Consider the following 16,132-nt stretch of genomic DNA (forward strand, 5'->3'; position numbering starts at 1 on the left):
TAGTTTCGCACGAGCCATCCCACAGGGGAATGGCTGAACTGATCCCGGGACGTGTAGTATAAACGAGCGTAGCAAAACCCAAAAAACCGCTCACGTGCACTGAACGCAGAAACAAAGTACTCGGTTCGGGCCGGAGGTGAAATGCTGGATGATCTACCTAGTGGTGGCCCTAGAGCGATGTGAAGTATCGCTCTGGCATCGTGCACCGCGCGCCCGGCTCGTGGGAAAAACTCGTGCGACAATTTTCATTATCGTGCGTTGTTAAATTTGCATCCTGTCAATCACGGGGCTCGCACGTTATGGGCCCGGGTTTGGGGCCCTGTCATTCACCGACACCGTCGGCACTTCATGTGGCTTTTCGAGCCGAACATGGAGAATGTCAATCACCCTTGCCATGGTATGGTACGATCCGCCACACACTTCGCAACCTTGATTGAAAGCATCAAGCAAACATTTCGAGTGGCTAAATAGAGCAAAAATAAAACACGCACCCACACCCGGACTGGTTAGTTTAGCGGTTCTATCCTAAAGCTCGGTAAGATCCACTCCGAAAAGGCAGGTTAGTAGAAGAAATGAAAGACTTCCACTTGATGAGGACCAACAACTATCTAACAACGCCATCATGCATTAAGATTCAAGATCGGAGCGACGGTCTTTGATTCGCATCGGTCTGCTGGAAAGTTGGATGTTTCCTTCGAAAAGCTTCGCTGAGAAATGGTACACCCCCAAAAGGTCCTCAAGAATCGAGAACCAAGAAGTAGAGAGAAGAGAAAAAAACGCAAGAAGCAAAAATCTAACGAATTTTCCACATGACATTCAACGTAAAATTTACGAGAGCCAATCTTGCGGCTATATGCGGCCTAAAGCCCCACGATTCATGAAGGAACCTTTTTTTTGTTCTGGGTGGGGGTTATTTTTTCCAGCACCAGTTCGTTTTTTCACCCATTTTTCACACCCGATTCCCAATGACCCGACAGAGGCGGGACAGCAGAGCAACAATCTTGCAAAGAACGAAGGTTTTTCCTCCGGTGCTGTACAGCTTCCTATCGCAGATGGGAAAAATAAATGGTAAACGGGCAAAGAAATGCTGGTTCCGGTTCTCGGAAATGTGCAGCACACATTTCCACGTTGACAGTGTGTGTGTGTGTGTGTGTCAGCAGAAATTATTCATCATCACCTGGTGAATGCTATTCCGCGTGTGACTCTTCCGCTCCCTTTCGGCCCCATTTGCAAGGGTTCGGAACCACTCAGTTCCGTTTACTATCACAGGCGAAACATAACGAATGCGCAAAAAGGCTATTTTTCCTTTCGTTGTAAAATGCTTACCAGGCAGTGAGGCAGAAAACGAGCTTGTTAGCAGGATGTTTCCACACGGCAATAACAAAACATAAAACGTTTCTCACACCAGCAAATCAAGTAAAACGCCACGTAATCGTAAGCGGGTAGGAGCGGCGACGGTGAGAGAAAGGAAACGCCAAGATGTCTGTCTTTTAATTATACATTCCGCCGCACAAAGCGCACCTTCGGGGACGTATATGTTTATTTTAAATTATTCTCACTTTTTCACGTCCTTTATTTAGACGCATGCGAGTGTGGAGTATCTCCCGGCAGAGACTCCCATTTCCGGTACAGAATCCACAGAATCTGGGTGGGATGCTGGGATCGCATATCCGGGCACGAACACGAGACCCACACGTAACGCCATTATGTCGGAGTAAAGCTCAAAGCTCACGTAACACCAAACGCGTCACGACACGGTACCCCACGGAAAGCAGTAAGTCATGGAATCGTATCCCGCCGGGAGGGGGGAGCACGATACGCTCTCATTATTTTGGTACCCAATTCCGAATGGCGAAACCCGGATTACAAACTCTTTTAATTGGCCCATAGAAATGGCGACGAGGAAAATCATAACATTTATTCATTTGGCTTTCAGTGAACCAACACTGGCGCTGCAGTAGGATGGAGGGATATTACCGGGGAGTCCTTTTGTGAGTGTGCTTGACTTTTGATTCGGTTCGGTATTTTCGGGCTGTGTTTACGACTTACGAATGCACGAATGCCACCTTTCTCGGGTCTCTATCGCACGCCGTTTATAATTTTAATTGCATAATTTTCCAAATTGAACGAGTTGTTGTGGTTTTTGAAAGAATGGTAAGAACGGATTACACTTACACTTTGTTTAACCGTACGAGTTACGATTGCTGTAACGAGAGTTACGCAAATTCCATCTATTCCATCTTGTGGTATCATTATGTTGCTGTCGTAATAACTAGAGGTTTTGTAAGGGATGGCGTAAAAGACCCGGGTAACAACATAGCTACGGCATAGCAGTTAGATGTCATGAGGTTTTCTGGAATTCCGACATAATTAGACATGACAACTAAACAACCAAGATTTCGGTTCCAAGAGAATGTGGGAGTGTAATGTTGTGAACACCATACGTACTTTGGTTGCAAAGTCCTTTGGGGTCATTTTATATCAACCAGACTAGCTCTTGAAGTTTACTGGAGTTACTGAAAAACAGGCAGCTAAGGTTTGCAACATCCTCTATGTTACGCCAGTATACAGGAGGCCCAGAAATGCGGATTGTTAGACTAATAGAAAAAACCAAGTTGGTGAAATTAGAAAACTTGGGTTCTATTCTATTTGTCTATTCATGAGTTTGGAGTATAAGACTGAACCACGAAGAAAATACCCTAGATACCACTTTTGAAACAGGACTAACGAATTTATTGGTGTTGTACGACAAAATGTTCGCATCCTTGATGCAATTAAAAAAAATAACCTTTCTGGATTTATAAATACAACAAAGGAGATTGAAATCTACAGTGTATAATACTTTAATATAAAATTCTATTGCGGAAGTCTCCTGGATCTATTTAGAACTTTTGTGACGGTAGTTTTAAGATTGTCCAGAAACAACTTAATACTATGAGAATAATACCGTACAAGCTATCCCATTTCTTCCATTCATTGTATCCTTAAGGCAAGCTTTAACACTGTTGATAGAACTTGCGCGAAATGGATCGTTCATTGGGAAGAACTGAACGAATGCTTCAAATCTTTCGTTCTTTCAACTCTCATAAAGTGTTTCTCTTCATTTCTCTCTCGTTCTCTCATGTGTCTCTCTTCATTTCTATCGATATACGATCGCTCAATCTGTCATTCCAGGTCGCCCGTCATATACTGGATCGTTCCCTAAACTCGACCCTAAACTCGACCCTAAACTCGACAGACAGTTCGCTCAATCTGCGTTATGGGTAGTTCATCTTGGTGTGTTCCATAAGCTGATCAACGTACGCGTCATACAACCGATGCATTTCGGGTATTTACGTTTAAATTGAAGGTTTAATTCCAACTGGCCCGTCTGTAAAGATAGTTTTTCCCGAGGACATTTTGCGAACTGCAGTTACAAAATCTAAAGATCGATGCTCGTTCATTAACTCAAAACAATTAATCGAACTGTACAGGTTAAGGTTTAGAGCTGTACGGGTTATGCGACCAAACTCTACGTAACGGACACCTGATATAAGTGTATTCAAGGACAATAGATGAGGTAGATAAATATACTATTGTAGAGACCATATTCCGCGATAATTTGCAATATTAACCATTTTAAAATAACTCACTATCACCAGCATCGTGATTCATAACCAAGAAACAGTGTATTAATACAGACAATTTTGAAATTGTGTAGAAAAATTCAATTAGTTTAACTAACACTTATCAAGACATGTTATTATGAAAGAAATGTTTTACCAGATTTCTTATTCCCAGCATTGCGAGAAGTGTCCCAGTACACCCAACAAATAGTTAAATTCATCTATATTTGATGACACAATTCCATTGTCAAATGTGTGTATGATTAAATGCATGCAATATTTTTCGAACTCCTACATTGTTCTCCTACAAAAGCAATATAAAATCAGCATATATACATAAAATTGCACCACTCTGTGTGCACCGCTCTTGTGGTCCTGGTAGACTTACGGTAATTGTCCACTTTGGAAAATCCGTTTAAATACCTCCCCCGCAAAATTCCGTACCGTAACCGTACCGGCTTCTGCAATAGCTGACATCTTGTTTTGCAATTCCAACCACCCCCCCAAACCGGTTTTGCAACTTAGTTTGGACGAAAATTTACCCAGCAAATACACACACCGACCGAGATTAAACCGTAAGCCGTAACCGGGAGCCGGTTACCGGTGCCTGGGACACCGATCGGGTGCAATCGGTGTGGCGTTGCAGCAATAATATCCTTAACCACCACAATGCGCCCCCACAACACGAACCAGAACGAATGCACCGGGAGGGGAGGTGGGGGCGGCAAAAAGACCTTATCACGTTACGAAAGCCAAATCAAGTAATTTGTGCCGTACAAGGAAAAGTTGCACCTTGCACACGGATATAGGATGGGGATAGCGCGAAAGGCGCTAGAACACACCGGAAGGTTTGTTACGGCAAATATTTTGCTCTTCAGCCCCCCTGGTCGGTTTGGGGTCGGTGGAGCACTGCCTTGGCAAGGCTTTGCAAGCGATACTGAACAAACAGTGTCCATGCTCGTGCTGGGGTACTACTGAATATTTAGCAAAACCAACCAGGGCAGGGCGTCGGTTCAGCACCACGAACTCGAGACACTGGCAAACTGACCGAAAACTTTCCACCATTTTCACGGGGCGCGGATCGGACCCCCCCCCCCTTCCTCCGGGGATTGAGCGGGGATGGAAAGCTAGACGAAAGTTTTCGACACTTGCTTGTGCAACTGCACCCTTGTGTGCAACCAGGTTCCAGGTTTGCTGCAAGGCCGTCCCGATAGTCGTGTCTTCACCTCAGCAGGAAAACTTGCTGGGTGTGTGTGTGTGCGATTGTTTTTTTTTTTTCATACATTCCCCCCAGAAACTTGCTTACAAAGCTGGAGCGAGGGGCAAAAAAAAAACAATGCTGGTTGGAAAATCCTTCATCGATCGATAAACAACTGGAAATCTGGTATGTCCCTCCAAAACGGCTGCCAATTCGGGTTCCATATCCGGCCGCCATTGCTCATTACGAATTTGTCCCGGTCCGACCGGCGGCCCTGGATGGGGACGGACCGACCAGAAATGGGCACACTGGCTGCCATCTCTTGCTTAGAGAGAGAGAGCGAGAGAGCGGGAAAGCTTGGCGATTCTTACAGCATCCACACGATCCATAGGCACAGAACCACACTCACACACTGTCACCAATGCGATACCAACAAGGACAACGGGGATTTTTGGTATAATTTTTGTTTTCTACATAATTTTCTCATTTTTTCCCTCTCCAACTCGTACTTCGATGACAGGGCATACACCGTTGAAGTAGTAGGACCTTTTTTTTTGGAACAAGCTTAAAATGTCACCATCGAACGTAAACCAAAACGAAAAAAAACCCCTTCGGGGCACTCTTTTCTGGTGTCCGCTTGCTTGCCCTTTGGCGCTTAACATTTTGTGGGAAATTAATATTTTCCTCTGCATGGTTTTTTTTTCTCCCTCTTTGTCGTATGTGATCGTAATGTTTCCTTTCTCTTGTTCGCTTTTCTGTGTGTGTGTGTATGAGTGGAGAGTAGTGGACACAAAAGTCGCCGGTTCGATGTACTCGAAGATCCCTGATGTCTGAGATGTCCAACGTTGCTTCTTCTTTTCCAAGTGAGGTTTTGGGCGTTTCCTTCGATTTTTTTTGTTGAGGCCCTTTAATATGGAAAAGCCTGCACATAATTTCGATCACTGCAAAGGAACTAGCTGCCCTTTAGCTGCCACAGCCATCGGATGGATCGGTGGTAAAGCGGCAATGGCAAATTCTGTAATATCCCTCCCTGAAAAACGGTGTTACCATTTTTTTTTGGTTGGGGTTTGGGGTTTTTCCCATTGACAAATGGCAAGCAGCCGCTAGCGAACCGAAGGTGGGCAGATCCTTGTGGGGAAAATTCACTAACGGCAATGACATGGACATTTACCTGCAGCACGATGGTGGCGGTGGTTCCACGTTGTGCGAACACGCACAACTCTCCTCCTGGTATTCCAATGTGGCGGCGTTTCGTGGGCTACCGGTGTACAGTCAATTATGATGCTAGGGTGCCGCACAAGGCACCCGGGAAGCACGGGAGCGGGTAAAGGTGCGGCCGACAACCAAACACAGCCCAGCCGGAAACGCTTCTCCGTGCGGAAGTATGCAGATCCACCGCGATGACGTTGGTGTTTGCCGTTTTTTTTTTCTTCTCTTCACAGCCACACTCACTCACACCGCTCGTGCTTGCGTGCTTTTACACCAACACACCCCGGGGATCACGGTGGTTCAGGCACAAGTTTGCGAACGTCAGCTGGAACTGGCGGCCACTGCAAACATTCACCTTGACACGGGCACACAAACTTTTCGCACTACCAATGCTCACACGCGGTACACCTTCGGTTGGGCTCATAGCACAACAGCAAGCGCGGGCAAAAATGGGGTAACCACACAGGAGTTATCCTCCACGGTTTGGCACGGAGTGTGCAGTTTGCTTACATTGCACTCACTTTTACAGTTTTAACCAGCGGCCAGGTTTCTGGGGGCCCGTTTTGTCTCTGCGTGCGCCGCGATCTTGCCTGTGCTGTGAAAGCATTCGTTCCAAAACATTACCTTCCGAAAAGCTCCGACGGTAGCGAATGGAAAGCTAACGAAAGACGCAGCTCACGCGGTGGAAATGGAAATGCAATACAACCAACAACCATAAGAACTGAGGCTAAGATAAACAGGCTTAACAAAGATCGGGATGGAAATGAAATAAAATGCGTACAATAATACCGCCAACGATAACAAAACTTTAGACAAATCGGAAAGCAAACATTATGCGACAACTAAAATGAATGTGTATGTGTGTGTGTGGGGGTGGTCTCTGTACCGTCACCTAACGGCGAGTCAACATAAACTAGTTTGTTAACTTATCATCGGTATACGCTTATTGAAAATATTTTTTAAAACCCACACCAGATGTCGTTTCTGCTCCCACAAAAAGAGACATCTAATACTCGAATTTGGAGTGTTTGTTTTATGGCTTCCGGATGACGAGCATTACGCTAAAACAATATCACAAAATTAATGACTGGAACTGGAATGTACGTGAATTTTCCACGCTCGTTCTGATGGAATGCCCAATCACGTGTGGTTGCGGTTTTTGTGGTTTTTTTGGAGGGTTAGATGGTTCGCAAGCGGTATGACGCTCCACGAAGCGACCATGAATTCTTCCTCTTGAACCAAGCAATCAATCACGTGCGGCATATTCATATTTTATATTTAATGTTGAATATAAATTTCAACAATGAGAGAAATGTGGGTAGCATAGTTTGTTTAAAAGTAATAAACCGTATTGTGGTTTTATTTTAAACATTGAATAGTTTATTACAAAAGAACTTTCAATATTAAATCGTTTTTATTTTGCAATCGTACTTTGTTTTAGCGAAATGGCCAATATTTAAGAGCACCATAGCATAGCGACGGGATTAATCATTCTTTTCAGCGAGTTGAATCAGGGTCAAAGAGTGGGTTTAAGAGTGGGGATTTGAAACGTTAACTCACTCTTTAGAGATTCATTTGAAAAATATTACACTGCATTTATGTTTTACCACCCTTTTGCGTTTATTCTCACTCTCATTCTCTCTGCCGACTAGAAACTAACTCAGGAGTAAGTAGAAGTGTTTTATCACTCTCTTTGGATTAAAATCACTTTTTAAGAGTGAATAAAAGAATATTATTACTCTTTTGGCATTAAAAACAATGAGCTTGAATGAGAAAACGATTGTAACGATCCATTACGTATAACAGGAAGAGAATAAAAGCGAGTGCCATTGTTTTGTTATTCGCTTTGGATTGAAAATGATAATATGGTTGTACTTACTCATACAGAGTGATAATAATCCAAAAATAGTGAAAAAATATTTTTACACACTCGTGAGTGAGTTTCTAGTCGGCACATAGAGTGAGAGTGAGTATAAACGCAAAAGAGTGGTAAAAGGAGTCATAAAAACTCTTCGTGCGGAGTTATATTCATTGACTCCGTCGAAGGTTTCAACTCACTCACTCACTCACTCGTTTTCAGTGCGCACAGCTCTAACCTGTCAGATAAGCTTTCTTAGTATTCCTATTAGTCACCTGTGAACCATTTGGAGAGCGCCATCTACAACTTACAATGCTAGTGTTTAGGTTACTTCTACATAACAGTAGGTTTCTTCTTGGCATAATGACCTACACGGTCATGGCTCATGCTATTTCTGGCATATTAGACTTATTTCACCACGTAGCCAGACAGTCAGTCTTTGCTACGATGGATCGGTCCTGATGGGACCGGAAATTTCATCTCGGACCAAGAAGGATATAACCATTTAGTCTCCTCGAGATAATATTGCTGGTAAGTGTATGAGGCTCAATTCTCGGTAAAGTATGTTGAAACAACGTTGAAAGACTGCTTTTGATGCCTAGGTAATAGCAAACTGTTGACAGCTTTTCGTCAAGCGGGATGTTTTCGTGGAATATAATAAAACTTCAACAAAAACGACTGCCTCCAATATGCTGAACGGGTTATCCAACAATGAGAAATAATCCATTTTTATGGCAAATAATCCACGTAAAGTGTTTTTTACCTTTCAGCTTTCCAGTAATCATAATCTAGGTGCAGGTTCCAAACATTAATTAAACAGGTTTGAATTAAGGTGTTTTAATCATTTACAGCAATTATCGGTTGGCAGAAACGTGAGTGGCGTGAGTTCAGTGAGTGGCAACTTCACTGTGGCTATAGATGTTATGGTTGGAAATTTGTTATGAGGTTTTGGACCTCCTGGGTCTCTTCCACTTCTGATGGCTTAAGATGCATTTGCGCCTTTTGCTTCATACTTCAAATCTCTCCCAATGTCGAGTGAATAGTTCATACCATTTTCCAATTTTTCATCCGACGATATACGGTTCTGAAAAAGTAACCGAAAAATCAATGCTTAACGTTCAAAGCACTGTAAAAATTGCTGAATAGATTTCGCAGCAAAAGCCACATGAATGGATTATGCATAAGACTTAAAAAAATCGGTCTCACCCCATCACCAACTCCTTAATAGCATTTGCTATTGGCAGCGGTAATGCAATTACGATGCGATCCATCACACACACACACCCATTCATGAACTTTTTGGACACGACAGTCGCGTGACAAACACCGGGTGGGTGCCACCTTTTGCAGGCTCCTAAACTCAGTGCACTATGAGGTATCATTCGCGCTTACCATTGCCCACCCACGCCCGATTGCCGGATACGCCACAGCAGTAGTGCTGTGGCGCGGGCGGATCTCCCTACCGACCCTAATTAAGGAAACCACACAAAAGTCAATTCAGCGAGCATAATACGTCGCCCGTTTGGGGGGGTTTGGGTCGGTGTCGGGTTTTTGGCACAGTTTTCGGGAAATTGGCATCACCACAACTGCCGATCGACGGTTGTGGGGTCGCGATTCCCACCTCCGAATGCTTCCACATCCGCCTCGTGGAGACACCCGCCCGCGGGTTCAGAAGGAAGCCTTAAATTTCCGATAAAAGGTTTATGCTGACATTTTTATGGGCTATCATCGGTGAGCACCGCGGGGAAAGTCTACGAATGTTACGATAAAAGAGGAAAATCGGGAAACGGGAAAGGTGGATGATGGTTACCACGGTACGGTTTCCGGATGGAAGACAACTCCAACCGGGTCTTCTTTCACGCAGTTTTAGTTCCGGCAGAGAATTCAATTTTCAATTTACGGCCAAAGCTGATTCTGTATCGTTGCTTCCCCTATTTCCCTACTGTCAGCCTGGTTGTGGAAAGAGCATCCTTCAACGGAGCTAGTTTTAAACGCAACCCAACAATGATACAAACGCACCAAAGTGCATCCCCGTTCTTCAGGAACTTGAACTTAGGACAAAGTTTACGTTTGCTGTGTTATCATTTTTCCCTTTCGAGGCAAGCGCCGCTGTGAAGCATCCTTTTATGAAGGGCCTTTTTGTATGCTCAGGTTTGAAGCACTATTACCGTCTGCTAGCATTGTTGCTGCTGCTAAAGCTACTAGCATCCTAGAGCAAAGATGCGTTTTTCTCCATTTTTCCAGAATAAAACTGAACAAGGCAACACTGTAAGGCACTTCTGCAAGGTAAGTACTTCACATTAAAAATAAAAGCATTGCTTAGCAGCGAGGAACTCCCGTTTGGCTTCCCAAACGCATGCCACTTTAAAGTTGTTCAAGTGAAATAAGAAACCGTTCTTAAAATGCTGAACACTGCTACGGTCAATTTCACATTATGAATTTATTTTCTTCCTTGAGCTCTAGCAGGCCGCTTTTTGGAAACTATATCACATAATCGCACAAGGCCCTTTATTGTTTATTTACTGTTAAGTGATCTGTGTTTGACAAACGGACCAATACTTCCATTGCCCGAGTTGCCTCCTTGTTCTCTGCGAAAAAAAACTAGGTACTTTATATGCGATCTATCTGCCTGCTATCAACTTTTATTGCAATCCGTTCAGTATTTAAGTAGACCCCGTGCCGGGTTTTACCGACAACCCGCCGCAGCGATTTATTTCCCCGGTGTATCGTATAATCGTATCCCTTTTCGGTCCATGTGCTTCGACACGAAAGCGGAACACCACTGTAGCTCAGTGGCGTGCCAGCTGGGCAGCAAGGAAGCAAGCAAAAAAAGGTCACCGAATCTAACGCACCCGAAAATTGTACCATTATTGACCGAACGGATTTGAAAGTTTCGCACACATTGCATTCGCGGGTGTACAAAAGCTACAAAACTCGTATTTCAAACACACTTCACGCACACACGTACACGCACGTTGCATTAAGGTGCATCGGAAACTGCGTTCCTACCGTTTGCCGGCCGGTTTTTAACAAAATGCATTCTCACTCGTTATGCCAGCTGGTGCCGAAGAATGCGACCGTGCAGCCACGGGTTGGCTGTTTGTTTCGTTTCTTTTCACTTGCAGGGGGTCCCTATTGTATCGCTGCCTTATTTTTGCAACGGTTGGCAGAATTTGCAACCGTATGTCATCTGCAGCTTGTGCAAAACGCTACATCCGTTCCGATGGGTGACGAAAATCCGAAAATTGGGTGCCACCGTTGGAACGAACATTGCAAAATTTAATCCCTGCGGTGGGTTCCCTACACGAAGGCAAAAAAAAAACAAAACAACGTAACGCGAACTGATCCGCTCAATTGATTCACGTGACCGGGAAACCGAACAGGGAAAATATGGAAAACAAACACGAAACAAATTAGCAATTGAAGGAAAAGCGAAAAATATTTCACCAAAGTGAAAAATAAGTTGTATCTCAGACAAAACTAACGAAAAAGAAATAATGAAATAATAGCTATGTGAAGAAGGTAAAAAAACTTAAAAACTAATTAAAGCAATGTGTTGCAAGACGAAAAATAAAGAGCGCCATGTGAATGAAATAAATTGGTCATAAAAGAAGGAAATAAAAAAAAAGATAATTAATACATACCCGCAGCCAAAATAAACCAAACTAAAGGAACTTTTACGCGGTGGATTGAAGCAATCTAGGAAGAGAGAAAGAAAAAAAAAACAATAAATAGCAAAATAAAAGAGAAAGAAAATGATGCACGCTGGAAGATGGAAAGGGCGAAAATAAGAGTAAACAAAAAATCTGCAATAACACAAACACAGTTGGCCAATCTTTGGTACTGAAAGCGAACTGGTGAAACGAAAGATGCAAAAAGAGCAAGTAAATCAGCACCGTGAAACGCCGAAATTTCGTGGGAAGCACTCTCTTGCAAGCCTCCATAAAACTGATTCGTGGCATCAGTCGTACCTTCCGCTGAATAAAGCCTCCACCACTTTCTTCAGCTACCAATCGTACCCCAGCGCCGATTCGTTTCGGCTGTCGGGGTGAAATGAAACGAATGCGCCAAACGAGTGGCCAGGTGCACACAGGTGGTACGTACCACAAAGATGCACCAGGGTCGGAGGTACCGACAACAGCTGACACGGTCCCGAGGTTCGACACGGCTGGCTGAAGCTGAATCAGCATCGCTGGCGGTATCGGGGTGGCCGAAGCTTGCCACTCTCGCGTGCATTCTGAGAAGCACGCTGAAAAGCAGCAAATACTTGGAGGCATCAGAACGCGCGAGCGATATCGAACGAATGCGCAATCCATTAGGCAGTGGAGAGAGGAGGGAAAAATGGTTTAAAATTTCAAGAACCTATAGAAGATCCGCTTCGAAAGAGGGCAAACGAAAATAGAGGGTTGAAATGAAGGGGATGAAGCATTCGAAAACATCTATCGCGATGCTTCGAGATATATGCTCGCACAGACGAATATGGGGGCCGTTGATCATCATCACTCATCTGCAAGGGGCGGAATAAATCATACCCGAATGCCGAATGCATACCAGCGCACGAGTAGCAAAACGGCAATGCCGGATGTGCACACGCCGGAAGGATGCTGCAGGAAGGAGATGAAGAATTTCACTAGCAACCGGGTGCACGAGCACCGGGAATGCATCAAGGATGCACTGCTGTTTGGAGTGTATTAATCTAAAGATGTTTTTGATTTATCATTCAAAGAGCTCGTCAGATGGAGATCGAACTACGAAATCAAGATTCTTTAGAGTTAAGGTAGAGAGTTGATGTGGGTGGTTTTGTTAAATGTATCTTTAAATAAGGAAAAGAAAATATATTATGGCAAAATATTTTGCGTTGCCAAATAAATCGAGAAATTTCCGCAAAAATATATGTAAATATATTGAATATAGAATAAACAAAAATAAAAAAGGAATATTAAACAGAAAGCATGAAAGCTGCACAATTCCCTACCTAAACCAAACGTTAACCATTGAAGGTGATAAATTTTAATTAAAAGCATATAATTAATCTCCCACACGATGGCATCAAGCGACGATTCATTAAAGGATAATTAAGGAATGCTAATTATGTTACTGCCGCAGCATAGTGGAAAACCCCATCTTGACCATCTTTTTTTTTAACGCAACTTGGACCAAAAAAAATCTATTTAAACGGTTTAACAGACCATAATGGATCGATTACTTAGACAATGGTTCACCGAACTGGAAACCGGGGAACGTCATAAGAGACAAAAAAGGACTTTGAATTTAAAATACCGAAGGACGGCTAATCCTAGTAATCGGTGTGCTTAAGAATAATTTCCCCCCGTTTTTTTTTTGGTTGGAGAGTTTTTCTCTTCACAACTCTCCACTTTTGTCCAACGTTTTCATCGTTCCTGTAACCATTTCCTCCCGGAAATGGAGTGCCTCGATTTATCACGATTCTTTTTTTTTTATTCTATCGGCCACCCCTACAATCTCCGGGTTTCCTTTCCGGTGCTATCAAATTCAATCGGTATTGCACAATCGGTGGAACGAGGGGTTCGCGGCCCAGTATTGGGGTTCTATATTGTACCGATTAAAGTTTTTTACCACCGGTTGGTTCACCGATAGCCCCAGATCCAGCGTGGAACTCTGTGCCATGACGTAGAACTCAATTAAAGCCAATTAATTCAACTACACTAATTATGGGGTAAGGTGGTACGATTTGGAACCAACCAGAGGGGGGTGATTCGGTGGTTCGATTGCACAATACTGCACATGGTTTGCCGGTGTTTGTATCAAAACAAAACATAACAAAAAATACGGTAAAAGTAAAACATTGCTCCAACACTAATCGAAGGTAACAGCAAACAAACCGAACTGAAGCGGATATTACACGTGCGCTGGTAGTAGTAGCAGTAGGCGTTGCTTAACCAATTGATTTAAAACGGGCGATTACAACAATCAATGGGATGTGAAATCTGTTCGATAAGTAGTATATTTTGTAATTTTATCCCACTTTTTTCTCCTTATGAACACTAAACAAATACATACACAGCAAAAACACCTCTTCTTAAGCGGCCTTTTACAGGGTTTTCTCGATTTGACACTAACGTAAACGGTACGGACGTACAAAACACACGCATTTACTACACGGGTGAGGAATTGTTTTGTACGCCGGTCACTTTGATGTTTGTCCTTTTGATCAAACGTTGGTTTGAGAGGGCTGACAGCTCAGCTTCACACTATTGCACCTTCCCCCTCTCTAAACGCTCGCTACACAAGCTCGGTGGAGATTTAATTCAATTTGGACGGTTATTGTTATTGAATTACGGCTAGATAGGTGGCCTCTTAAACTCTCAAACATGCCGTCCGGTCGATGCGAGAGGTGGGAACGGACACCCCCCGCACGGTCGGAAAGTCACACTTTTCATCGTACGATGCGAAAAATCACCTGATATGCGCCCCAGCAAACCTCCGGCGAACAATTTCTTTCACTTGCACAACCACATCACACCACGCCGCAAACACAAACACAACCCTGCGTACAAATCACGCGTGCCGGCATTAATATCCTTGTCGATTTTCCAGCCCGAAAGCCCTGGACAATGTTTCACGAGAAGGGGAGAGGACCAAACCAAACACACGACACGTTGGGGGAGAAGGTTTCAACTGTCAAACGCACCTGTGCTTGCACGGACCGCGGACCGGCCAATAAATACACACCTGATACGGGACACCACACCACTGTACCGTTCGGAACCGAAGATCGATTCCAGGACGGCTGACAAATGGCTTCGGAGTTTCTTCTTCGGTGACCACTTGCTTGCCCACTCACAGGCCACTCATGTACACGGTGTGGGGTTGGTTCGAGATTTGTGTAACTGTGTGCAGGTGTAGACTGCTGCTGGGCACAAGGGCAGGTCGAGCCACGCGGAACAACCGTACACACCGGATGGCTATCCGTGCAGACGCAGTGCTAACAATATTCTGGGACGGTGTGGTCTCTTCCGCAATCGACGGTACCGTAGAAACACCGGGACCGAACAACATCTCTCTCAGGGGTTTTTCGACAGTGCTACCGTGTGGATCCGGACTACAAGCTCTAGCTCTCCGCATCTCGCATAAAGTCTCTCTCTCTATTGTTTTTGATACAGAAGCTGCATATTCTTGCTCTTTCCCCATTGGTATTCTCTTGGTACACTGTCCCGTTCGTTCGTACCGTAGTAGCACCGTTTCTAATGTTTCGTCCGCATGTAGGCATACACCCTCACGCACGCACGTCAGAAAAGCTTTCTTTTCGGTGTTTAGGGTTTCTCGGGCGCCCAAAGCAGGGATGTCGAATGTATTTACTTACGATATTTTTTTTTGCGGTAAAAGTGCAATATACTAAGCTGATCTCCATTAGGTAACATATGAATCGATTGTTAACTTTCCGACATTTTCAATACAACCAAGACTGAAAGCATGACACGGCATGACATAAGCAAAATTTTAATAAAACGCTATAAAGCACATTATTAAACATATTGTGTCACGACTGCTTCTGCCTAAATGTATGCAACAGGATTTAAAATTCCCTAACGCACTAAAGCCTGAATGTATTAAGTCAGTAATTCGAAATAATAAGTTAGCAAAATGTCTGCTTAAACATTGAAAAGTATGAAATTGAACACACAGAGTCGTTGCATAATTTTCGGAGCTGTGAATCAGGTTACCTAAAACTTTAAAAATTGTGAAACAGATCACAAAACTAGTTATTACGTGCTACTAGGAGTAGTCTATTTAGCAATGTCTTCTAAAACATTAAAAAATATGAAACTGATAATAAAATTGGTCTTTGCATACGTTTATGAGCTATGACTCACTAAATACTCTCAAAAGAATTAAAATAATCTGAAAAAAATAATTGGTCAAAAAATATAAATATTAATTGCTAGCTAAATAACAATACCATTATTTACTTTTACCTTGATAATCAATAATTTTTCAATAAAAAAAATCCCCCAATACATCATTAGACAACACAACTCCTCCAGCAAGTTTGACATCGCTGACCATCGCTGGAGCTTAACCAGCCGAAACTGGAAGCAGGTAATTACACCATCTCATACCGATTGGATCTACTTTCGGGTTCGCTGGGCAGAGGTACGGTAGTAATTGAGACCGCAACCGGACCACTTGACCGCGAGGAACTAGTTCCGACACAATCCATCAGCAACAGACACGTACACGCAGCATACTCTCCGGAGTCGCAACGAGTTTCGCAACTGTACG

General features: G+C 43.6%; 1 protein-coding gene across 5 annotated transcripts in view; it reads right to left on the reverse strand.

Moving 5' to 3' along the window:
- LOC128300434 (protein rolling stone) overlaps window positions 1–14,776 on the reverse strand; it is a 49,513-nt gene extending 34,737 nt beyond the window's left edge. Inside the window, exons 1-3 of one of the 5 annotated variants that reach the window (XM_053036482.1) lie at window positions 14,582–14,776; window positions 11,515–11,569; window positions 5,975–6,607 (exon numbers count right to left, since the gene is read on the reverse strand). The gene's annotated coding sequence lies outside the window, so the exon portion shown is untranslated. Of the gene's footprint in view, window positions 1–5,974; window positions 6,608–11,514; window positions 11,570–13,909; window positions 13,996–14,309; window positions 14,319–14,540 lie in introns of those variants that run through there. The other 4 variants (XM_053036481.1, XM_053036483.1, XM_053036484.1 and 1 more) reach the window with 4 other exon arrangements.
- Window positions 14,777–16,132: the final 1,356 nt, after the last annotated feature.

Source organism: Anopheles moucheti, chromosome 3, assembly GCF_943734755.1.
Source record: "Anopheles moucheti chromosome 3, idAnoMoucSN_F20_07, whole genome shotgun sequence".
In the NCBI taxonomy this organism is placed as follows: domain Eukaryota; kingdom Metazoa; phylum Arthropoda; class Insecta; order Diptera; family Culicidae; genus Anopheles; species Anopheles moucheti.